The following is a 25,474-nucleotide window of genomic DNA, read 5'->3' as shown; positions in this document are numbered from 1 at the left end:
GGGTGAGGATGATTGAGTGAGCAGCCTGGAACTGGGAATAAGCTGGACACACACACTCTGACCCTCTCACACTCTGATGGTCACCTTTATTAATTGCTCTTCTTAAATTACAAATTTATTGCTTTCACATTGTTTACTTTTGCTCAGCTAATTGTTTCTTTTCTTCACACTCAGCTTTTTTTTGAAATTCGTGTATATTTCCAAAATTTTCTCATTCCCCTTTTGAGTTTGAAAAAAAAAATGTTAATGTGGGCCCGCACGTAAAAAGATTGGACAAGCCTGTCTATTTAATTACAGCACTGAATGATGTTCAGGATCTAAAGGATAGCTGATTCGCATTTCTACCTAGATAAAAGACCCATGCATTGCCATAGGAAGCTATTGTAGGATCAGGCTGCAAGTTTTCCTGAAAAATACCACTGAACCTCAGTCCACAAGAATCTGAGAGTAAGTGAGCGGAGAGATAGAGGTACCAAGTCCCTGTTGTTTATCACACAGAATGCAGGAAGGAGCTCATGCTCAGATTGAAGAGGCCAATGTCATGAGTCCTTAAATGAAGCTGGAAGATTTGCCTAGCTTTGAGGTGGGAAGGATCTCCAGGATGACACACACTGTAAAAGTCAGTTTGGAGATTAAAAGTTACCCAGCTGGAAAAGGTAAAAGGAGTTAAGAATCACATTGGACTGATTCCTGGGGAATTAAGTGTCCACTTAAAGGACAGGATAAAGTATAAACATGGAAGAAGATTTTCCATCATTTTAAATGTTAAATGGGGCATCTTTTCTGCAGTTCAGAGTACAAGTTGACAACTGAAATAGTGTTTAGTCAATGTTGCTTTTAGATGGTTACAGTAAAAGTCTTAAAACTTAAATCTAGTCACTTGATCCATTCAGTCATTCGCTGGAAGTTCGAATTTCTTTTTAAACGTTATCAGTCTTTACAGGTTAGTAACATACCAAACAAAAGAAACAATGGTTTTTTTACCCCAGGAAACAGTGGATTTGGATTAGATGGGAAGTTAAAATGTTAAAAATTTCAATCCCAGCCTGTCTCACTTTTGACTTTAGTGGAGGCAAAATTGGGAGTGACCAATCTGCTCTCAGGAACTGGGATAGACATTTGAACCATTTAAGGAGTCTGTATGCCTCCATTTTAAAATGGTTTCTATTTTCAGCTGCTGTTTGTTTGGTGTCCTGTGCCTTGAGAAGCCTGGCAGGTAAAAAGAGACTAGAAGGGCTGGATCCAATAGTTAAATGCCTTTACAACATTGCTTGTGGGCCAGGAGAAGCAGGAATGATTGTTCCAAACCCAACAAGCTGCTTTGTAAACCAACCAATAGCAACACCTCCCCCTAACCTGGGATCGGGGTGACAACGCACCACTTGGACCTTCCCCCAATCTCTCCCAGCCTGAAAAGTAATTTTTGAACGTGTCTTGGGGCAGAATTTTCAGCTCATTGAGCCGGTGTGTGCCCGACCCGAACAGTGGTAAAATGACCTGTGATGACGTTGGACGAGCATCTCAACGCCATCGCGCGATATTTTGATTGTCGGGTGCACGTGGGAGTTGGCAGCATGCCTGCCAATAATTAAAAGGCTTATTAAGGCCATTAATAATCTAATTGAATTAAATTTTTTGCTGTGCGTCCAATCTTACGGTTGGTGGGTAGGCGGAAAGGCCAGTGCTGAATGCTGCAGCACGTGTTTCATGCTGGGTGGACCTTAATTGGCCCACCAGTGTGAAATTGTAGTCCAGCCCTGATTATGGGCAGTGGTCAGCTTCCCACCCACCCCCACCTGCCCCCACCGAGCCTGCCCGACAATGGCAAAATTCTGGCCACTGTGTGCGAAATTGTCATTCAATGTAATTTTCCCAATCAATGGCCAGAGGGTTCTCTGTCCAATGAAGGACAGTGGATAGGCACTCAAAGCTGGAGGGCCAAAAGAGACCTTCCAGCTTGAAAGGAGCAGCAAGCTACAACAGAGGGTAGGTAAGGAAGAAGTTGCTTCAACAGGGAGATTCCTGCTCGACAACTCTTTTAAGATTGAAATAAAAAAAGTCTTTTGCAGCTGGGTCACCTCCATAAGAACATAAAAAATAGGAGCAGGAATAGGCCGTTCGGCCCCTCAAGCCTGCCCTGCCATTCGATAAGATGATGGCTGATCTGCCCCAGGCCTCAACTCCTCTTTTGTGCCAGTACCTCATAGCCCCCAGCTCCCTGATATTTTATAAATCTATCTACTTCCTCTTTAAATACTTTCAGTGATCTAGCCTCCACAACTCTCTGGGGCAGAGAATTTCAGACATTCACTACTGTCTGAGAGAAGAAATTCCTTTGCATCTCAGTTTTAAATGAGTGTTCCCTAATTCTGTAATTATGTCCATTAGTTCGAGATACCCCACTAGTGGAAATATCTTCTCAACATCTACCCTATCAAGCCCCCTCAGAAACTTGTACATTTCAGTAAGATCACCCCTCATTCTCTTAAACTCTAATTAATAAAGGCTTAACCTGTTTAGCCGTTCTTGATAAGTCAACCCCTACATCTCAGTAATCAGCCTACTAAATCTCTTTTGAACTGCCTCCAATGGCAGTATATCCTTTCTTAAATACAAACCCAAACTGCACACAGTACTCCAGGTGCGGCCTCATCAACAACCTATACGGTTTTAATAAAACTTCCCTATTTTTAAACTCCAACGCCCTAGCAATATAGGCCAAAATTCCATTTGCCTTCTTAATTACTAGCTGCACCGGCATGCTAACATTTTGTGTTTTATGCACAAGAACACCTGGATCCCTCTGTGCTGCACTTTTTTGGAGTCTCTCTCCATTTAAATAATAGTCTGCCTTTTGATTCTTCCTACCAAAGTGCATGACCTCACACTTTCCTACATTAAACTCCATTCGCTAAGTGTTTGCTGACTCACTCAACCTGTCTATATCTCCTTGTAGGTTCCTTATGTCCTCATCACAACATGCCTTCCCACCTATTTTTGTATCATTAGCAAATTTGGGTACATTACACTCTGCCCCCTCCTCCAAGTCATTAACATAGATAGTAAGTAATTGAGGCCCTAGGGCTGATCCTTGTGGCACTCCACTAGTTACATCTTTCCAACCTGAGAAAGACCTATTAATCCAGAATCTCTGGTTTCTGTGTGTTAATTAATCCTCAATCCATTCTAATACATTACCCCCAATATTGTGAGCTCCTATCTTGTGCAATAACCTTTTATGTGGAACCTTATCGAATGCCTTCTGGAAAACCAAATACATTACATTTACCGGTTCCTCTTTATCAACTCTGCTTGTTATATCCTCAAAGAAATCTAACAAATTTGTCAAACATGACTTCGCTTTCACAAAACCATGTTGACTCTGTTTGATTGCGTTAAGCTTTTCTAAATGCCCTACTATTTCTTCCTTAATAATGGACTCTAGCATTTTCCCAATGACAGATGCTAGGCTGACTGGCCTATAGTTCCCTACTTTTTGTCTCCCTCCATTCTTGAACAGGGGCATTACAGTGGTGATTTTCCAATCCACTGGGACCCTCCCCTAATCCAGTGAGTTCTGGAATATTTTGACCAATGTCTCCACTATCTCTGCAGCCACTTCCTTTAAAACCATGGTGGAGGTGGGTGGGTCAAATGACTCTACAGTGCTGCCTGCAGCCATTGTTGCACCCAGGTGGGTAGGGAGGATCTCTAAGCCTGCCTGGATTGCTTCCAGCCTCTCTGTCTGCCACCTGCAGGAAGCTAAACTGATCTCTGCTGCCACTGAGAACCTGGAGGTCAATTGGAAAATTCAAGTTGGTCTCCTTCAATTGGCCTTAAGTGACCCTTAATGAGATCGATTGGCTAGCTGCTGCTTCTTGCCTCTGCGAAAATGGCCAGGGGGTGGGATGGAGCTAGAGAACTGGCACACAGGCCAGCGGGCAATTTTTAGTGCCTGCCCACCTCTGACCCCAGCTCCGGTGGGGTATGAAAATTCAGCCTCTTAACTCTGCTCTTAATCATGATATGGAACCTTGTTACAAGCTTGTTTTGTATCAACTTCACTGTATGCTTCTGTTTCTGCTTTAGTTATGTCAGCATCACAGACTAATATCCATATTCCACCAACGTGTATATAAGTAGCACCAGCTAAACCAGGAATGACCTGCTGTAATGGTATTCCTGATAATGAAAACTTATAAATGAAACAATCTAAAGTGGGTCTTAAAGATTTCCATCTACCATGTCAGCAATGTCCTCCAAATATCCTTAAAACCAGGTATGGTACTAATCTCGAAATTTTAAACTCAAGAGCTAATAATTCCACATGATATTTCATGATTCATCATCTATGATGGATGAAGTCACAAGTCTGATACTCTTCAAAAGTGAAATAAAACTGTTCTACATAATTACCACTTGTTGGTTCAGATTTTCCTGGCAACACAACAGTGGACAAATGGGATGTACCATTATTTATGAGCAAATGGTACATCAACCTTGGAAGAAGGGCAGATACACAGTTAAGCTTAAATATTCAAAGGTTGCTGTCCAAGGTGTAGCACTCCGCTGTTAGCTTTGCGAAAACTGCAACTCGCTGTCTACCTCACCATTGAAATGCATTGAATGGTGTGAACATCCTTTACTTGTGCAGTAAATACAAATTAAGCTCACCACAGAAAGTCTTGTCTAAGTCTACTGGGATCATGGTAGAACATGTCTAGCCTCTCAGCCAAGTGTACATAATGAGGCTTGGCTGAGAGCCCAGACATCCACTAGAATAACAGAAGACCTGCTCCCCAGAGGAAGCATTGTTTGATTGGCAGATCAAGCTCTCTGATCTCTGTGGTCAATTTCACTATGCATTTTTACATAAGTCAAGTGCTTTCAAGTGTTTGTGGTTTGTGGTTTTTGAAACTTCAAAGGGCCTGGATGGTAAACACTTTTATTAGTTTGCCCAGATTTTCTTTGCAAGCACAGGGGAAAGTCATTAAAGGATACAATTTTTGCAAAGCTTTTGTTTTATACACCCCACCTTACACTGTGGTATTCATTGGTTCTAGAAAGTGTCAATGGGCATGGAAGTGCCAGAGCTAGGCAAAGGAACATGAGGGGCCTGACAGGGTGGATGGAAGAGCAAAGCCTGGCAATGGGGGCATGACAGGCCTGAGGGGGTGGGTGAAAGGGCAGAACTTGGCATGGGGGAATAAGGAGACATCGGGGTGGGCGGAAGGGCAGAGCCTGGCGCAGGGGGCGTGAGGGGGTCATTTTGAACTTACCTTTTAAAAAGCCCCCTCATGCGCACTAGGGTTCATGACTCCTCTAAGGGCCAACGAATCACGACTCTTTAAAACCTTGGCCCAGCTCGATGAACATTGTAGGACAGTAGGACAGGAAGCAGTCCACACCCTTTGAAGGTACTCCCAAAAAATGCACAGCCTGGGAATGAGCTTGGGAATCCCAGAATCTGGGCCTGCCTGCCAATTTTAAAGGGCTCCTGAGTCAACCCAATTCGGTGAGAATCCAAGCCATGGTCTCCTAACTCAGCCTGATCTGGTAACAGTGAAACTTTGCTGAGATCTGAAATTGTCAATTATATGCAGAGGGGGCAACTATCTGCATATTTGTCATGAGTGATTTTCATTTTCTCTTGCCTTTCTAGCAATTTGTCTTGGACTGACGATGATCATTTCAGATGATAACTCGGAAGAGTCCTGGCTTGCCTTCGAACATGGTCTCTGCTGGGGATGGCAATCCTGTATCTAGTGGTCTTCTCATAGGTGCATTATTGCTATTTGAATGCCTTGATTGATCTCTTTACATTTCAAAATCAGTGACTTTACCATCCATGCCATCCTTTCTGCTATTCCATTTGACCTTGTGGGGGTGACGTAATGTGATTCATAGACCCACTTTGTGCCAATGTCTTGGAATGACTTATTGGTGTACTGTGGACCATTATCCAACACTATCGCCTCCAGGGAGCCAAAAAGAGTGAAAATTGCACTCAACATGTTCGCTACCAATGTGCTTGATGTATCCCTAAGTTGGCAAATAATAGTAAATTTGGAGTAGTTGGTAATAAGTAAAAAGTCATCTCCTCTAACAGTAAATAAGTCATTGCTATTTTTGACAATGGATGTAATGGAACATCATGAGGCTGGAATGGCTCCTTGTGTTGACTTGGCTGATGCTCCTGACATGCACTGCACATCCTCACTGTTCAATCTATGTTGTTATTGATCCCTGGCCAGTAAACTGTCTCATTTGCAAGCCGTCTTGATCTTTCAATGCCCAACTAACCGAAATGGAATTGGGTAAGGATATCTTGATGAAACGTTTTAGGTATAAATACCTGTCTGCCCTTGAAACTGACTCTGCTTGAAATGCCTAACTCGTCACAGTATGACCAAATGATTCTGAGATCTATGGCTCCCTCTTGTATTGTATTGTATCTGGCCATCCACTTATGCTGAGCTGTCATAATGCCTTGATGATAGGATCTCTTGAAGTCTTTCTCTGGAGCTCTTTGCATTTTTTCTGTCCAAATCATATTAGGTCAATGTTGTACACATTTCCTAGTTCTACATCAACTTTGTCCACTTGGACATCCAATAGTATGCTTTTGTCTTCTTGGCTTTGGGTAACCTGCTCAATGTGTCAGAAGTTAACATAAGGTTCCCAAGTTTGTACCTAAATTCGCAATTATACCCCTGCACTTTGATTAACAATCTTTGGAGTCAAGGTGGTATGCGGGGAGTGCCTGTTGCCAAATCATTTCTAGTGGCATGCAATCAGTCTTGACAACAAAGTGTTCACCAAATAGGTACATATGGAATCTGGTGATACCGAACACTAATGCCAATATTTCTTCTTTGATGTTTGAATAGTTTGCCTGACCAGGTGTCAAATTTCTAGAATCAAACCCAACTGGTCTGCCTTCTTGCAACAGGCATGCTCTGAGATCTTTTTGTGAAGCATGTAAAACAGGTGTAGTGTAGTTTATTTCCTTGGATCATTGCATCATAGGTATTCTTCAGCAGAAAGTGACTACTTCAGTAAATCAAATGCATACTGATAGTCATCATGCCACAAGAATGGCATATCTTTCTTGAAAGGTTCACACAGTGATGATGCTTTCTCAGACAAATTCAAGATATATGGTGTTAAGAAATTAAACAGGCCAAAACACCTCTGTAAATCTTTGTATTGAGGAGTAGGCTTTGATTGCACATCCTCAATTTTACAGTGATTGGTCGTAGTTCAGTGCCAGAGTAGGTTGAACTGAAGAAATTGATATGGCTCACACTGATATCACATTTTTTGCAATTGAATACGAGACATTGTCTTCTAGCTGTCTTCATTAGAATGTGAGGATTCTTGTTATGCTCTTCCGTGGTACTTCCCATGACCGCTAAATCATCTGCAATGCAAACACCACCAAAGACACTCTCAGTAATGCAGCCCATATGTTGTTGGATCAGGTCCTGACTCACTAACAAACCAATTGGCAACTCTAGAAAACAATACCTGCCAAATGGCATTGTGAATGGTATTAATTCCTGTGAATTTTCGGAAAGGTACACTGACCAATACGTATCGAACTTTGAAAAGAATTTAGCTTTAACAAACCTTACGTTGAGATCCTTTAGAGTAGGCATCTTGCAAGGACATCTTTTGAATGCTCAATTTAATCTTCTGGAATCTAAGCATACCCTAATGTTACCACATTTCTTAATTATAGTGGTTATAGAGCTGCATTAATCTCTGTTGCTGAACATAGTGAATAATCCTCTGTCTTCCATCATGTTTAGTTTGACCTTTAACTTGTCCTTTATAAGGACACTGCACTTCCATGGTGGACCTATGGAAGGAACTGCTGCATCTTTCATGTGAAGAATAGGGTCTCCTATAAATTTTGATAATCTCATGAACTGCCACTATCCGAATTCGCTGCATTGTGGTAGTCCTGCTACTGCTGGTCGACTGGTGTCAACAGCATAGAAGACTTGTGGTGACCATGCAGAACTTCCATATCTCCACTTCAAAGTCAGTACACCCATGCAATAGATTTGTGAACTATTATATGAGGTGAGTTTAGCTCTTATGGGCTGTAATGAAGACTCTCACTTCACCAGGTACATGTCTTTAAGTATTTGCACTAGTACGTGCCTTCAATCCTAGCTTTGCTTGCCACTTTTGTTAGGACATATGATTTTGACTGTGATGTACATCCATATGCAGTGTGGAAAGCTTGTTTATTTTCTAGCTTGAGTTTGCCTCTTTCAGAGCTTCCTTTGCTGCCCAGCTCTCTGCCTACCTGTGCTTGAAATAGTACTTGGTGAACTCTTGCCACTACATGGTGTCTGTTTTTTATTGAGTTGTGGCTTCTGACTGACTTTCGACACAATTTTGCCCACTGTCCCCTTACAGCACAGTTTTGCAGGTGTCTCTGAATGCAGGGCAGTTACTTGACTGATGCATGAGACCATACTTGCTGCAAGTCTTGCCCTCTCTGGGTATCCTGGCTACCTCAACTATGGTTGTTGCTTTTCCAAGTGCTTGTACATATTGCCTGTCCGCAGCTATGGCCTTGTATTCCTTGCTATCTTTGAGTAGACCGTTGATTGTTTTTCTTATTGAGCAGATCCTTTTGGAATGTCTTTGGAGTCGAGCGATTACCAACTCCGTTATTTTCTCAGAGATTTCTGTGTCTGAGAAATTGTAATCTTTGCCTTTCTCTTGAAATCTACTGACAAATTGGTCAATAGTTTCTTTAGGCTGTTGTCTAAAGGCCATTCGAGTCAACAGGCTCTAAAGTTGACCTTGACTCTTAGCTGATCTCCCAGCGTTGTCCAGAGTTCAGGTGGGTCTTTCTGGTCTGTTTAGGACAGTTCCGAAATGTTGATGCGATGGAGACCTTCATCGCCAATTTATTTTTATTGCTTGCTTGTAGGGGTCTGCAACTGCATGGTCTAAAAAACATGACTCCATATGCTGTTGAAATAGTTGGGATTTATTAAGGGCGTCCTTAACCTTCCAGTTTGTAGCTAGATATTTTGTTTTCATGGTGTCAATATTTCTTGCTTTCAAAATTTTGCTTTCCCAGGCTTTTCCCCTTTCAACTATTTTTACTTTAACAACTTTTCTTTGAGGAAAAGTAATGCAGGTCTGCTGCATCTGCAGTCCTGGACTTATGTGACACCCCGAGCTCTGTGGCTGAAGCATGGGCTTCCAGCCTCCACACTGGGAGACTCCACCTACAGAGCTCTTTTCGGCAGGAAAACTCACGACCCTTAATAGTGTTGCAATCTTGCAGCTCTGATTCTGGTTGATGTTTTAGAGCCTGATTCTGCCAGAACACTGCTTTTCTGTCAACAACCATTCTGAGAGAATTCTCCTTTAGATTACTCATTCTCTCGGAGTTCTTTTTTATTCATTCACGGGATGTGGGCTTCACCAGCTAGGCCAGCATTTATTGCCCACCCTAGTTGCCCTTAAGAAGGTGATGGTGAGCTGCCTTCTTGAACCACTGCAGTCCATGTGGTGTGGGTACATCCGCAGTGCTGTTAGGGAGGGAGTTCCAGGATTTTGACCCAGCGACAGTGAAGGAACAGTGATATATTTCCAAGTCAGGATGGTGAGTGACTTGGAGGGGAACCTCCAGATGGTGGTGTTCCCATCTATCTGCTGTCCTTGTCCTCTTAGATGGTAGTGGATGTGGGTTTGGAAGGTGCTGTGGAAGGAGTCTTGGTGAATTCCTTCGGTGCATCTTGTAGATGGTACACACTGCTGCTACTGTGCATCAGTGATGGAGGGAGTGAATGTTTATGAATGTAGTGCCAATCAAGTGGGCTGCTTTGTCCTGGATAGTATCAAACTTCTTGAGTGTTTTGGGAGCTCTGTGGCTGCAGCATGGGCTTTCTACAAGTTGTGAGGATGGTTTTCGAATCTGGTCTTAAATCTCACTGCTGCTGCTTCTTCAGCTGTTTACAATGTTGTCCAAGCTGCTTTGGCTACTCACGTTGTCCATGATGTTGCACTTGCTGTCAATGTATTGAACACCGCTACTAACATGTTGTGTATATCTGCATTGCTGCCACCATGTAATCCACTGCTGCCATCATGTTGTTTTATTGGCTCTTACACAAACATACCAAATGGTATTGATGATTGATAAACTAAATTAAGGGTTCTTTATTGGAGAATAACAAGACTCAGGAGAGCTCCTGTAAGTATGTACTGCTCCGACTGTTGAGCTCCATGTTAGCTTACATCACCTCCTAAGATGATGTATACTAAACTATTTACATATTCAGTAGTATGTTAATCAGTATTAATGCAATATCACAACACTTAGCTCCAGAATCCACCAAGTCCTCACCTCAATGACGGTGCCAGGTTTCTGAAGTCCGGCAGCTGTTAAAGTCAAAAAGAGAATGTCAATGAGGTTGCAGTCTCATTATCATATTTGGAATTCCAATCTGCCTCTTTGGGCCAGGTTGGCTGCCAGCCAACTTCTAGCCTCAGTTAAAGCTGGAAATGGGCAGATTGGGGTGGGTTTGGATGGAAAACAGAAGTTATTCCCACACCCGATCAAAACCTGCCCACTGTTTTAGGTTAAAATTCCTGTTTCTGCACCTGATTTAACTTCATATTCACCCACTGTAGTTATCACTTTATTCATTTGACAGCATAACAATTAAGTTGTTACATAATAAATAAACCTCAATTGTACCACTTTGCTGGCACCTCAGTTAGCTGCACATTACAGTTTGCATATGGCTTGGCCTAAATAGCCAAGTGGTTATGGTACTGGGTTTGTAACCCTAAGATCAAGAGTTCAAATCTCACAATGGCAAACTATGAAACAATGTAACTTCAGCTGAAACAGATGGAACCAGGTTTGTACTCAAAAGAGTTACAGTCTGCACACACAGGCAGCAGAGAAGAGCCATCACTGATTGTACTTGTGAAGGTGGCTGTGAGCCAGCAAAGTGAAGGCTCAAGGCAATGGACTCTGCAGAGGTTTTAACAACTGATTTTGAACTCTTTCTGCAAGGCCTGTTTGCAGGGGATCTTACAAATGGGTGATAGCGGTGGTAAGCTTCAGAACAATTTTCTCTTACCTGTAGGTCCCTTATTGCCAGCACTTTAAAATGAACAGGATGATTCAGGCACAGCATTGGCGGCCTTCCCTCCCACCGGAATCAGCCCACTTGCTTCCTATTTGCATGGGAGAACCATCTCTCCCGCAATTAAGGCCCTAACTAGCTCAAAATCCAATACTGCTCCTGATTTTGGCAGCTTATAAATCCGGAATCGGGCCTGCCCCCTGTTTCCAATCTCTGGTAGGAAAATCCGGCCCTTTGTGCACATTTATAAAACTTTGGGTGTGGGATTCTGTGAAATTGGGCATAAGTGCAAAAAAAAATTCAGAACATTACAAGCCAACTTTTAAAAAAGTACCTCCAGTTACACAAATGCTGATTTTGTAAGGCTTGCACTGACAGGACTAAAGAAATGTTGTCAGTGTGAGATATGAATGATTGGCAGGCCAAAATCCAATCTGCAACAAATCTTTCAGAATGATTTAACTCAAGCTGACAAAGAAAGTTTACTACATATTTCTGGTAAGACTAGTAACTTTGCAATATGGACAGGCAAGGTGTGAACTGTAACACAGGGTGTTCAATATCACAGCTTGAATCCACCTATAAAACAGTCAGAAGAACCACATGCAGCTTCCAGTGTACATTGCAATAAAAAAAAACATTAAAATCACATTAAAAACGTAGGTGGTAGAGAAATTGATAGGATAAAAATAGATAACGAGCAGGTACCAAAAAGGCTGGCAGCACTCAAAGTGGAAAAGTCACCCAGTCTGGAAAAGATGCATCCTAAATTGTTAAGGAAGAATGGGGGAAAATTGTAGAGACTCTGTCCACAATCTTCCAATCCTTCTTATGTGTGGGAGTGGTGCCAGAGGGCTGGAGGATTTCAAATGTTCCTTCCCTGTTCAAAAAAGTGGAGAGATAAAGCAGGCAACCACACACTAGTCATCAGTGGTAGAGATATTAGTTTAGAAATATTAATCCAGGATAACATTAATTGACACTTGGAGAAATATGGGTTAATAAATGATAGCTAACACTGATTTGTTAAAGGCAAATTGTATTGATTTAGCTGTTTGATGTAATTATGGTGAGGACTGATGAGGGACACGTAGTTGATGTTATATACATGGAATTTCAAAAGATGTTTGATAAAATACTAGATAAAAGGTTTGTTAACCACGAGGCTGAAAGGGCAGTGGCTGCATGGAAATGAAAGTGGCTAAGGGACAGAAAGCAGAAAGAAGTGGTACTGGAGAGAAGTATGCAGTGGTGTCTCTCAGGGGTTGGTGTTGGGATACTAGTCTTTTTAATACATATCAAATATCTGAAATTGGGTATGCGATGACACAAAGCTCAGAAATGTGGTAAACAGTGAGGAAGAAAGCAACAGTCTTCAGCAGACATAAGACAGAATGTCGAAATGGGCAGACACATGGCAGATGAAATTTAACACACAGATATGTAAAATGATTCATTTTGGTTGTAAGAATGAAAAGACATAATATGATCTAATTGATATAATTTTTAAGGGAGTGCAGGAACACAGAACCAGGAGGTATAAGTAGGTATATAAGACAAGTTGCAAAGGGTAATAAAAAGGCAGATGTAATCCTTGGCTTTGCAGATGGAGGCTTAAGAGTATAAAGATAACAAGTCATTATAAATTTCACAGAGCGCTGGTTAGGCTCCAGCTGGAGCAATGTGTCTTGTTGTAGGGTGGCTGAATTGTACTATTAAGTGATAGAGTTGATCTGCAGACACTTCTTGGGTGGAAACATTAAATTTATTTACAAATTTACAATACACTCAGCAGCAACAACACATGCGCTTTCAACTCCAACTCTATCTCTAAACCGACTGCAGAGGTAGCCCACGCTACGCTCCTATTGGTTACTACAGATCACGCGATCTTCCCTGACAAATATTACTCTTAAAGGTACATTACACACTAAATAAAACTATAATTGCTACATTCCTCTCCCTTTAACTCGGCTATACATATATTTACAAGTATATATTTTTCAAGCCAACATAATATTTACACTGGGTAAGGAATTTACAAGTTCAGTCTTTCAGGTGTTGTCCTGGTACGTGTGAAATGTCGCAGCTCCACCTCAGATTCTTTCTCAGGTACCTCTTTTTCTGGAGTTGCCTAAACATTAGGTGCACTGGCAGTTCTGTATCCTCAACTCTTCGAGGAACATCAGACATGTCAGTCCTGGCTTGAGCATCCTCAACAGGAAATGCGGACCCAGGCATGGTCACTAGTGGAACCATATTTTGGTAATTTGTCTCTCTTCCTTGAATGGTACACATGTTTATGGATGATCCAGCCTTCCACCTCCACGTGATAATATAGAGGCCCAGACACTGCACTTATTTCACCCGGTAACCACAATGGTCCTTCCCCGAAGATTATCATGTAGACCGGCTCTCCCATGGTAAATTTCCTCTCTTGATTATGCCAGTTGTGTCTATATTTTCGGCTTCTCTGACTCCTTTCCACCTTTGCTCTAAATTCGGCATTATTAAGCTCAATCTTCTCTTGAGACGTCATTTCAACAATAGCTTCGCAGGTGTGGCACGTGTTGTGTGATGGGTAGTCCAATAATGAAAAAGAAAGCGTGCTAGCTTGGTTGCCAAGGAATCACCAGTTAGATTTTTCTTGCCTGACTTGAACGTTTGAACTGCCCTTTCGGCCAGTCCATTTGAGGAAGCGTGGGATAAGTGATACCATTGAGGCTGATAAACCAATGAAACTCAGGACTTGTAAATGCTGTGCCATTATTGGAAATGACTACTTCTGGTGGTCCATGAATGGCAAAACTCTGACATAGTTTCTCAATTGTAGCGGCCGACATTAATGACTTCACCTCATGTACGTCCAGCCATTTTGAATGGGCATTGACAATGAGCAGAAACATTGTTCTCAGTAAAGGTCCAACATAGTCAATGTGTAACGGCACCCAGGGTCTACCTGGCCACTCCCATGGGTATAATGGAGCTGTTGCTGGCAACTTTTGCAATTGCTGACATTGCACATAGTGTTTTACTAAACTCTCTATTTCGCCATCCATCCCTGGTCATGATAGATAGCTGCGTGCTATGGTCTTCATTCGGGAAGTTCCTGGATATGTGCTGTGTAGTTCAATTAAAAGTGGCTCCCTTCCCTTTGGAGGAACAATCACTCTTGCTCCCCACAATAAGATGCCATCCTAGTTGGTTATTTCATATCTTCTGTTGAAGTACAGCTTCACTTAATCAGATACAGGCTCCTGTATCTGCAACCATGTAGCACTTGTTCTCGTACTTGAGATAGGACTGGCTCCCGACTTGTCCAGTCTCTGATCTGTCAAGCACATATTGGCAAGGCATATAAGAAATTTAACAGTAAAACAAGTTCCTGTGGAACTGGGATGTGCTCATCATTTTCTTGTAAAGGCAAACGACCAAGGGCGTCGGCGTTTGCAATTTGATTGCCAGGCCTATGTACGAAAGTGTATTCGTATGCTGCCAGAGTTAAGGCCCTATTAGTGTTTCTGTATCTTCTTCCTGCAGGCCTTCTTCCTTCTAGCAGAAACTTCTTTTTGACTTCACTATTGGCCAGACTTCTGTCAGATTCAAGCTCAACTTGTCTGAGCTCAGTGGCTGAGTCTCCCAAAATGTCATTATCTGTCTGCTTCTTAGAAATTTCAATGACTTTTGCTTCCAAAGCCTCGTTGGCTTTATTTAGCTGATTCTTCAGCTCTTCTGTCTCTTTTTTGTATTTGTTTGCTACCCCCTGGAAAATTGAGCATTGTTGTGTCTTCTCTGCCAACTCATTCTTCAGTTTGTTCAGAGAGGTGCTGAATTCTTTCTGTTTCTCTCCATACTTTTTCAGAGGTACAAACTTTGACTTAAGGGAATCTTGTAGTGTGTGAAGGTCTTTCCAAAAGTTTTATTTTTCCCTGTTAAGGTTGCTCACCTTGTCTCGACCTCTGACATCAAGTAGGGTATCTTTGAGTTCCTTCTGCTGTTCTTCAAGGTTTTAGCTTAAGACAGCCTGCATTTCTTCAGGTTGTTGAGTCCTTTCACACTCCCTTTTCAGAACAGGAATGCTTCCAGCTTCCTTTTGGAGTCTCAGTGGCCACTCAAGGTCAATTTCTCTTGGCCAATTTTTGCCCTAGAAGGCTTGCTCCTCTACCTCTCAATACTAATACTGGTAGCTTTGCCGATTGGCTTCCATAATGGACAGTTACTCTGCTTAAACCTTTTATTTGAATGTCTTCACCTGTGTAAGTTTTTAACTTGGCTGCAGTTCATTCCAAGCTTAATTGATATTCACCATTTTTCAAGTATCTGAAAGTGTGTTCCCCAGTTACTGCAGTGGAAGATCTCGGGTCTACTTCCATTTTAACATTGCCATTTACTTTCACTGTGACAAATATTGGTTCTGTCTTTCCAACTTTCATATTAAACAATGAGTAAATGTCAGAATTTGTTGTTTCAGGCTCTTTTACATTGTAGATTTCATTGGGCTTCTTCTTTTGTTTATAAGCCTGCCTGAATCTTTCCTTGCACTGCCTCATCATATGTCCATTTCTGTGACAATAGTAGAATTGTATTTTTATAAACTGCCAATTGTTAAAAGACTGATTGTTTGCACCTCTATTAAAATTATCCTTCGATTTCACTGCTAAGTTATTTTTCTTTATTCTTCGGCTAGCTGTTTCCCACTTCTCAGCAGAGTCTCGCCTTTTGGCTTCACTTTCAGCTGAGGTTTCCCACCTAATGTGGAGGACGGCGCCATTTTGCATACCCTTTATTGCTTGTGAATCTCTTACAGTGCTTTCCATGGCCAGCACTATTTCTCAGCGCCTTCTTGAAATCCAGATTCACTTCAGACAATAATCTTTTCTGAATAGCTCCCTCTTTCACACCACACATTAAATAATCTCTGAGCATGTCATTCAGAGTTGTATCAAACTCACAATGTTCCATTAGCTGCTTCACCTTTGCCATGCAGCATGCAATTGTCTCACCCGGGGCTCTATTTCATGAATTAAACTTGAACCTCTTGGGTTGAAAATGATCCTTTATGTTTACCACCAATTCATTGAAATTCTTTGAATCTGGGGCACTGGGTGCCAGCAAACTTCAAGTCAGACTGTAGGTTTTGCTCCCACAAGTACGCAAGAGGATTGCTCGCCTCTTCTCTTCCCCTATAAACTCATTCACTTGAAAAAAGAATGTGAAGCATTCTATGTATTGAGATTAATTTTCTGTGGCTGGTTCAAAAGGATCAATTCAGCCAAATTGTGACCTTTTGTGAGAGGATAACTCCTTCAATCTAACGGAGTTGTTACTTACAATCTCTGGGTGGGGTACAGTGCCGATTTCTTTCTAACTTGATTTCTTCTGTTCAATTTGGTTTTATCCTCATCGCTAGTTTGTTGTAGGGTGGAAGAGTTGTACTATTAGTGATAGAGTTGATCTGCAGGCACTTCTTGGGTAGAAAAATTAAGTTTATTTACAATATACTCAGCAGTAACTACACCATGTGCTTTCAACCCTATGTCTACACTGACTGCAGAGGTAGCCCATGCTACTCTCCTATTGGTTATTATGGATCATGTGATCTCCCCCAACAAGTATTATGCTTAAAGGTACATTACACACTAAATAAAACCATAATTACTACATGTCCAATTCTGTGCACAACACTAAGTAGGTTTCAAGGCCTTGGCGGAGCCACACAGGAGATTTATTAGAATGATATGCAGGATGAAAGACTACAGTGGAGAGACTGAAAAAACTGGGGTTGTTCTTCTTAGAGCAGAGAGATTAAAGTGAAATTTAATAGAGGATGATCAAAATCTTGAAGGGTGTTGGTAGAGTGCATTAGAAGAAAGTGTTTCAAAAGACCCTACAACCCGATTACATAGATTTAAGTGTAATTGGCAAAAGAGCCAGAGGTAACATGAGGAAAAAGAAAATTGTGCAGCAAAATTTTATGACCTGGAATGAACTGCCTGAAATGGTGGTGGAAGCAGATTCAATACTAACTTTCAAAAGGGAATTGGATAAATACTTGAAGTGAAATCTTTGCAGGATTATGAGGAAAGAGCAGGAGGGTAGATCTAATTAGATAGCTCTTTCAAAGAGCCAGCACAAGCACAATAGACTGAATAGCCTCCTTCTGTTGTGAATCATTCTATAATTCTATCTATTGGTCATATTTATAGTGTGGAACTGATGGTTATTTTTCCTGTTATGTTTTTCCTAACAACTACTAAGGGTTAATTCAAGCCCAGTGAAAGAATGACAGGTGATAACATTTATTCCAAGTGACTTGATTTGTTTAATTAATGATTGATTGTGATGCTTAAGTTCATGTGACTTTCAATTACGTGCAGTACTGCAGTATATGTGGTATGACAGTTCACTGGTTTTCTGAGATATTTTAAACGTTGATTGAGATTAATGAGCTTTAATGTATTGTTTCCTCATGTACCCTGCCCCCCCGCCTAACCAAGAGAGTAAAAATAGGTGTTGAATGGTCAGGGTTTCAGAGGGACCATTATTTTAATATGAAGCTTACTGGGATTCAGATGAACTGTTATTTGAACGTGAGGTTTACTGTGATGTATCTGCCACAGTCTGTGCGTGCTTATCCATTTGGCTTTTATTTATTTTTTTCTGCAAACGACCTATGAAACACTAGTACACCAGCAAATTATATGAGAGGGTAATGTAACATCTGGTACACAGCTTAGAACACATGCTTAATATGACACATACCATGTGGGTCATTTTCTCTGATAATTTAGGGTTTCTGAAGTGACCAATATAAGGCCTTGAGCTGTAATGCCAGTTTAGCCCTTCCACAGCACAAAACACCATTTTGGTGAAGGAATTGAAGCACATGCTCGGAACGGCTGCCGCAAAATCATTAAGGCTCTGATTGTTAATTAAATTGTCTGGTAGTGCTTATTAAAGAAGCTGCAAGCCAGTTAACCCCCTCTCCTACAAATTATCACTGATTAGAAGTAAAGAAGTCATTACTGAGGATTGGAACGCTACTTAAAGGCATGCTCAGGTTTCACTGTTCACGTGCTGCTGGCAATTGACTGCATTTGAAGAAGGCTTTTGAGACACATTGTCAAGACTTCACCAACACCCTAATGATATTTGGCTTGAAAATTCTCTGATGACTTCACCTAAAGAGAATGGGTGCTGTTCTACTGTACCTTATTGGAGATCTTATTGGAGTTATCAGAAGAAAGAGAGTAGATTTCATGGGGATCTTGCAATTGGTCAGCCTTGGCCAGGAGGTGGAATGTGAGGAGAAGACAGGCAGAGCAGCATCAGCTGCTAAAGGCGCGAGGAATGAGAAGTAAGTTATTTCTCCTCCCCTTCCTATGCACACCACCCTCAACATATACAGGACATCCCTTGTCTCTGGATCTGGTCCACCATAAAGGGCATCTGAGTACCTATGGGCCCTCTCCCTCGTTCCCTGAGCTATCTTGAAATATTTTGCTGTCGGTCTGCCAATGCATGCCACAATGTCAGTGGAAATGGGTGCCTGGAGATTACTCCAGGAAAATTGCTTCTAACCAGCACTTAAATGCTAAACCTGCAGGTGATTTTAGCACCTGCAGGTATGTTTAAATCATGTTAATGATCATTTAGCTCCAAAATTGTAGGTTAAAAGCAGACTTTCAAACTTGTCTTATTAGCACGGGGAGCCACCCAGAACCTTTTACCCTTTCACCAAGTGTTTTATTAGCATCCACAGATTTCTGAGGACCAGAAATGGTCATATGAAATGCACCTTTCTATGTTTACGTACAGTCAACATCTTCTGTGATACAGCCCTTCACTTATTATTTCCTTGCCCTGTTTATGTGCATGTCTTAGACCTAAAACGTAAGAGCTGTGCCAGTTAATAAGACAGACAGATTTTCCACAAAGCACACCTATTATTCGTTTGCATGCATTAGTATTTAATACAAACTAAAAGCATTTTAAAAATATGTCCTATGTGCCTTTAGTGGCAGTGTCTCCTCAGTCAGTTTCACATTGATGTATTTGACACTTGCTATGTTTTCTGTAATTGAGTAAATTATATAATCTCCAATTTAACTATTCTTTTCCTGAGTTGTGTGCATTGCAACCAGATGAATTAATAGTTTGCCATTTATGTAATGGAATAGCAATTTTAAGTACCATATAAGTACTGAACAAATCTTTACTACAGGTACATTCCGTTTAGCTGGATCACTTCCTCTCAAGTTATTTTAAAATTGTTCCATTAAATTTTGTAAGGTATGAGCTATTAGCTTGCAATCTGCTAAAAGAGGAAAATAAAACCTCTTTATGGCACTGATGTCTATATGGTTAAAAGTGTTAATCAAAAGCAAACGATTGTATAAAGTGCCAGGTAGTATTAAATTAACATTATGTAACATTCATGAAACTCTAATTACATTGTATGCTGCTTTGTCTTTCCATAATTAGCAACTTTAACAATATAGCAGAAATGGAAATTTAAACATTTAGACATTCTACAAAAATCATTATTATTTATGCATCATAGGAAAGGTAAGACAATTTTAATAATGATATGTGTATTATAAATTTTAATTGTAAATCTTAGAGGGGTCTAATCTAAATAATTTATTATTTATTACCACTTAAAGGCTAAATGTTACATACTCTTGGGAAAATAAATACTAGCCCAGCTGCATTATGGTAGTAACAGTATGAAATCATTAAGAATAATTATGTTAACAAGCTTTCTAATAGAAATTCCGCAGATGAAATTGTGCTTATAGTGTAGTTTACTCTATGACGTTATAGTGGTAAATAAATTGTTTTAAAATTTTATGCTGCGTAACCCATCTAAATTGTTTCCTTATTGCCGACTTTGAAAAAAGAGACCAGCCACTCAGTATTTCTTACAAAGTTTGGGCTTTGTACCTTAAAACTTTCAATGGACCAAAATTAAGCTAGGCTAGATTGTGTTGGATCTATGTATTGAATTTAACAAAATGATCAAATTTTCATTTCTATTGAATCCTGAAGAACCAGTCACCAATCCTCTGAAGTGGAAAAATTTGAAAACATTCTTCGCTTGCCAGGAGGAGAACAGCAACACTCAATAACTTGACCCCATCCAGAGCAAAGTGGCCTATTTGTCGGCACCCCCATCCACCACTTTAAACATTCACTCTCTCCACCACCGGCACACAGTGGCAGCAAGGTGTACCATATCCGAGGTGCACTGCAGTAACCTGTCAAAGAGAAGGGAAAGTCCTGATTTTAAAGGCAGAAAGTTTCATTGCAGCATCTGAAGGAGAACTCCTGCTCCTCCTCCCTCACAAGGAATCCTCAAAAAACAGATAATTAAAAACTTACCTTCAGGGCACACTGCTGCTTCCCGATGGGTTTTGCTCATGGTTTTGGTGCTGGGCCAGATTCCCAATTTCCTAGTTAAAATTATGTCTTACTACAGATTACTGTTAATGTTAAATAGGCTTTTATATATTTTAAAAATTAACTTGAAATCAAAATTTAAAAAAAAACAATCATTTTTAACAACTGATTTTCCTTCCACTATCTCTGCAAAGACTCCCATTCCTCAATTACCTCTGCTGCCTATTGGTCGTACATCTACCTGTTTCTCCTACATCTGCTCTTTCATGAGACATCTTTGATATCAATTTCATCCTAGTTTTACTTCTTCCAAACCTCTCATCTGTCCCTTCCAGATCTCCTTCTAGTCAGCTTCTGCTCCTGTCCAACACTATACTTCCTGCATATCATTAGATGGCCAGATGTGGCTCATTTGGTAGCATTCTCTTGTCTGAGCCAGAAGTTTGTATTCAAGTTCCACCCTAGTGCAGCCCTGAGGGAGTGCCACACTGAAGGTACTGTATTTTGAATGAGATGTTCTCCCTCAGGTGGATGTGAAAGACTCCATGACACTATTTCAAGGAAGAGCAGGGGAGTTATCCTCGGTGTCCTGGCTAATATTTATTCCTCAATTAACACTGCACAAGGAGATTATCTGTTCATTATGGAGTTGCTGTTTGTGGGAATTTGCTGTGCGCAAATTTGCTGCAGTGTTCCCAACATTACAACAGTAACTACAGGCAGTTTCATTCCAGCTGACCCACATGCAGCGCAGAGATCCCTAGTGGGTCAGGAACCTGTCTATCAAAGAACCAGCTTTGCCATGGTTTGTTAATTGAGCCATGGTATTTACATTCCATTTCCAAATTTCCTGACCAATCAGAGGAGGCAGGTGGGATGTTGTGCCGATTCTGTCAAAGGAAAGGTTTGTAATTAATGGGACCATGTCATGGGTCAGAATGGCTGAACTGGACTAGGATTGCTGAGGCTTCAGCAATCATAGGAATTGTGAAGAGACCTGGGAAGGCTGTCCATAGATCTCAGCCTCCTACCTGGAGATCCTGCTGCGAGTTGTGAAGGACTGCAGTTAGGTAAGAGGAAGAGACCAGCCTCTCTAAACAAGCAGTCGTGCATAGAAGTGGCTGAGGAAGGCAGCAGTTCCTTCAATCTGGGTGGGGGGGAGGGTGGTGGGCAGTGGGGGGATGCCCAAAGAGGATCCATGACCTCACAAGGGTAGGGAAGATTAGAAAAACATTTTCAGGTGCCAAGCCTCACACTCTGACTTTCCCAGCGCTGTCCTCAGATCCTCAGATCAACACAACTTGCAGCTCCAGTCATTGCTCGCTCTCTCTTTCTTGGCACCTCTGCACATCCCCATTTGAACAGCCAATATTCACTTCAGCCAATACTCATCCTCATCTTTGTGCCTTCTCACACCATTTCCTCACAGCCACCCTCCACAAATGTTGTCTTTCCCTCCTCTCCACACAATTCATTTCCAACACACATAACTTTCTGCTTTCTCTCCTTGCAGAAGAGAGACGCAGTTAAATGCGGAGGGTAAGGGCGGGGTTAATGGAGTGATTGACCTCCAGAGTCAGGAACCTTGACAGCCATTGGCAATGTGTGCCCACCTGGCCCACTGGGGAGGTGGTCTTGTTCCAGGAAGCTGCAGATGTCAGGAATGATCAACTGTGAAAGCCTGAGCTTCCTTAGGTGCTGGTGCTCAGATATGTCAACAGACCTGATCCATTGCTTGCAGATGCTGTGCTGGGGCTCTCACCTCCTTGAAGCTGGACCCATGTAGCTGAGGAGAAGTTAGTTGGTGCTGCCACTCGTGTTATTTTTGGTGCTGTTGGTGAAGTGTGGCTGCTCCTCTTGTTCTTTGTCAGAGCTCCAAGGTAGACTGCATAAGCTGCTTCCATGCTGAAGTGAAAGCTGACAGCTGGGAAGTGCAACTGCAATTGAGTGAAGCCCAAAGCAAGTAAACTCATTTTGGGGGTGTTAGAAATCACCTGTCAAGCGGTGAGAGCACACTCTCAGACAGAATGCTGTGAGAGTAACCTCTGACTTGGGCATTGCCAGAGCTCTACAATTTCACTGTAAAAATGTTTCCCAGCCTGTCAGTTTCACTGAAGAAACTGTCCCCAGAGTTCACCCAATTGGCTGACCCTGGCATGTTGTGTCAGAAAATGGGTGTGCTGGCTGTCAAAGCCAGAATGCTTGGTTAAAACAGGAGTTAACTACCTATTTGCATAATATAATTACTTACCTAACATCTCCGAGGGGGTTCTGCGCTCACCTGCAGAACCACTGAGAAAAAGCCCTGGAGGGGGTTGGGATGATTTTTGGACCCTGTGCCAATGTCACTTTTAAGGGATTTAACACCACACACAAACTCAAACACACCACCCATTGGCAGTTAAAATTTGGGCCAAGTCTTCAAAATACTTCATTCTAATTCCCCTCTTTAGTGAAGTTTCTGTTGTGATCTCCAGAGGAATGTTCTTCTACCTATTAGACATGCAGTGAATCATGCAAAATTGAGCTGGAAAATGTCAAAGATAACAAAAGAAAGACTTACGTATACATAGCACCTGTCATGACATCAGAGCATTCCAAAGTGTTTCACAGCCATTGTTCTCCTACTTACTGCTACATTTTACTCCCAAGCTTATGAACAATTGGGGCTGCAATAAACTTTAGTGTAACTATTTCAATCCACATTTGAAATGTAACACCTGAGACATAGAGATAAAAACAAAAAACCGCGGATGCTGGAAATCCAAAACAAAAACAGAATTACCTGGAAAAACTCAGCAGGTCTGGCAGCATCGGCGGAGAAGAAAAGAGTTGACGTTTCGAGTCCTCATGACCCTTAAATATAAGCTGGTTTAAGGTGGGCCAGCTTATATTTCACCCCTTTCCTAAGATTCACTCAGTTCTGTTGAAGGGTCATGAGTACTTGAAACGTCAACTCTTGTCTTCTCTGCCAATGCTGCCAGACCTGCTGAGTTTTTCCAGGTAATTCTGTTTTTGTACCTGAGACATAGATTATTCAACACCACACCTGGAAGTTCCCCTCCAAGCCACTCATTATATCACCATTCCTTCACTGTCACTGCATCAAAATCCTGGAACTCCCTCCTTGACAGCACTGTGGATGTACCTACACCACATGGACTGCAGCAGTTCAAGAAGGCAGCTCACCACCACTTCCTCAAGGGCAATTAGGGATGGGCAATAAACATTGGCGTAGCCAGCAGTGCCCACATCCCATGGATGAATGAATAGAAGAAAATCTAAGTTTTATTTATTTTTGAAAGTGTATAATGTATTTGTAAATGTATTCATTCGTGGTTCAAATCCAAGAAGATAAATTGCTGTTCATTATAATTTCCATTATATGAAAAAAGTCCATATAATCCATTTTTAAACAGCCTCTCTCCTTCTTGCCCTCTGCGTTATCCCTCCCAACAGTTCCAGCCCAGAGTCTATTTCTTATTATTTCCTATAGTTGCAAACTACAGTAAAAAGTCTTTTTCAGGTTGTCCTTCTTCTCCGACACCCGTGGTCCACTAACACTGCTCTTACTTCTCACCAGCTTTCTCTACTTATCTCACCAGCTTCCACAACTCTTTCCAAACTAAAATACAGTGTCTCAAATCTGGCTGTCCAAAAACCAGAGCTGTCCGAAAACCAGACATTTTTAAAATGTGCCATGCAAATATTTTAATTGAGTAAAATGAAAAAAAAATTACCTAGGCACTGCATTGGCATGGTGTGGCACCTGGCTAGTTATCCTCTTCGCCACTTGTGTTCCAGTCTATTCCTACATGCCAAGCGACTCTTGACCCCACCCAACCCGGCTTGACCCAAACTGCCCATGGCTCGAACTGCCTGACCCGAAACTTGACAAGCTCTGAAATCCAGTACAGCCTCAGTCTCCAGAATGCCAGTTTTGAGACACTGTACATGTATTAACCATTCACAACTGCTCACTTATCCTAAGCTGCTTTTACCCTATGTCCTCAACCGTTATATACCTCCTAAACATCCTTATTAATTCCAGGAGTACCTTCTGCCTGTTTTTGACCTCCCCTGCACTCACTCCACCTCCCATCAAATAAATCTTTGGTGGAAGATTTGGCAGGTTTGTAGACCCAATAACAGTCTGACCCAAACCCTTTCAATTTTTCTCCTATTAGAAGTCAACATAATAGCTTTAATTCCCCAAGCTCCTGACACATCTCCATGCTTGATCAGTGAATTTTGCCTTTCTTGTATTGTACTCCCAGCCGCCATTTGAGAATAGGCTGGCTGAGAAAACACCCGGTCTGCTTTCCACTACATGATAAAAAAGAAAGCTTTAAATGCCTGATTAAGTCGATAACTTGCTGCTCTGCATGGTAATGTTCCTCAGTGCTACATCGGGTAACCTGCTGTGTGTGTGTGAAATTGTTCCATTTATACTTACAACTAAAAGCCATGGGGCTAAATCTTCCAGTCGGCGAGCTGTGGGACAGGGCCCACTTGCTGACATGTGAAATGACATGGGGTGATGTTGGGCCTGCGTCCATATAACCACGCGTTATTTAGGTTTTCAGTTTGGTGGGTGCACAGCCCTGCCAAACTGTCAACGGCCACTTAAGGCCCTTAGAAAAGTAATTATGCCAATTTATGGACCTGCCCATCCAACCTTAAGGTTGGTGGGCAGGCAAAGAGCCCAGGCGACCTTCAGAAAAAACATGAAAACTCGACCACGGACAGGATGAGGTTTGATGAGGGATTTAAAATGTTTATAAAATGTTGAAGTAAAAGAAATTGACATGTCCCAGCTCATGTGACAGCGTCACATGAGAGGACATGTCAGAAATTTTTTTCACACTTCCAAAAATTTTTACAACTTCCACCGATCTCCCTGAGGCAGCACTTTGCCTCAGGGAGATCTGTGCGCT

The 25,474-nt window shown here is 41.6% G+C and overlaps 1 protein-coding gene across 1 annotated transcript in view; it reads right to left on the bottom strand.

Moving 5' to 3' along the window:
• The window catches only part of htr4 (5-hydroxytryptamine receptor 4), a 216,523-nt gene that overhangs the window by 21,197 nt on the left and 169,852 nt on the right, over nucleotides 1-25,474 (bottom strand). The gene's annotated exons all lie outside the window — the stretch shown is intronic.

Source organism: Carcharodon carcharias, chromosome 8, assembly GCF_017639515.1.
Source record: "Carcharodon carcharias isolate sCarCar2 chromosome 8, sCarCar2.pri, whole genome shotgun sequence".
Taxonomy (NCBI): domain Eukaryota; kingdom Metazoa; phylum Chordata; class Chondrichthyes; order Lamniformes; family Lamnidae; genus Carcharodon; species Carcharodon carcharias.
The sequence above is the reverse complement of the archived record's forward strand: the minus strand, read 5'-3'. Positions and strand labels throughout refer to the sequence as shown.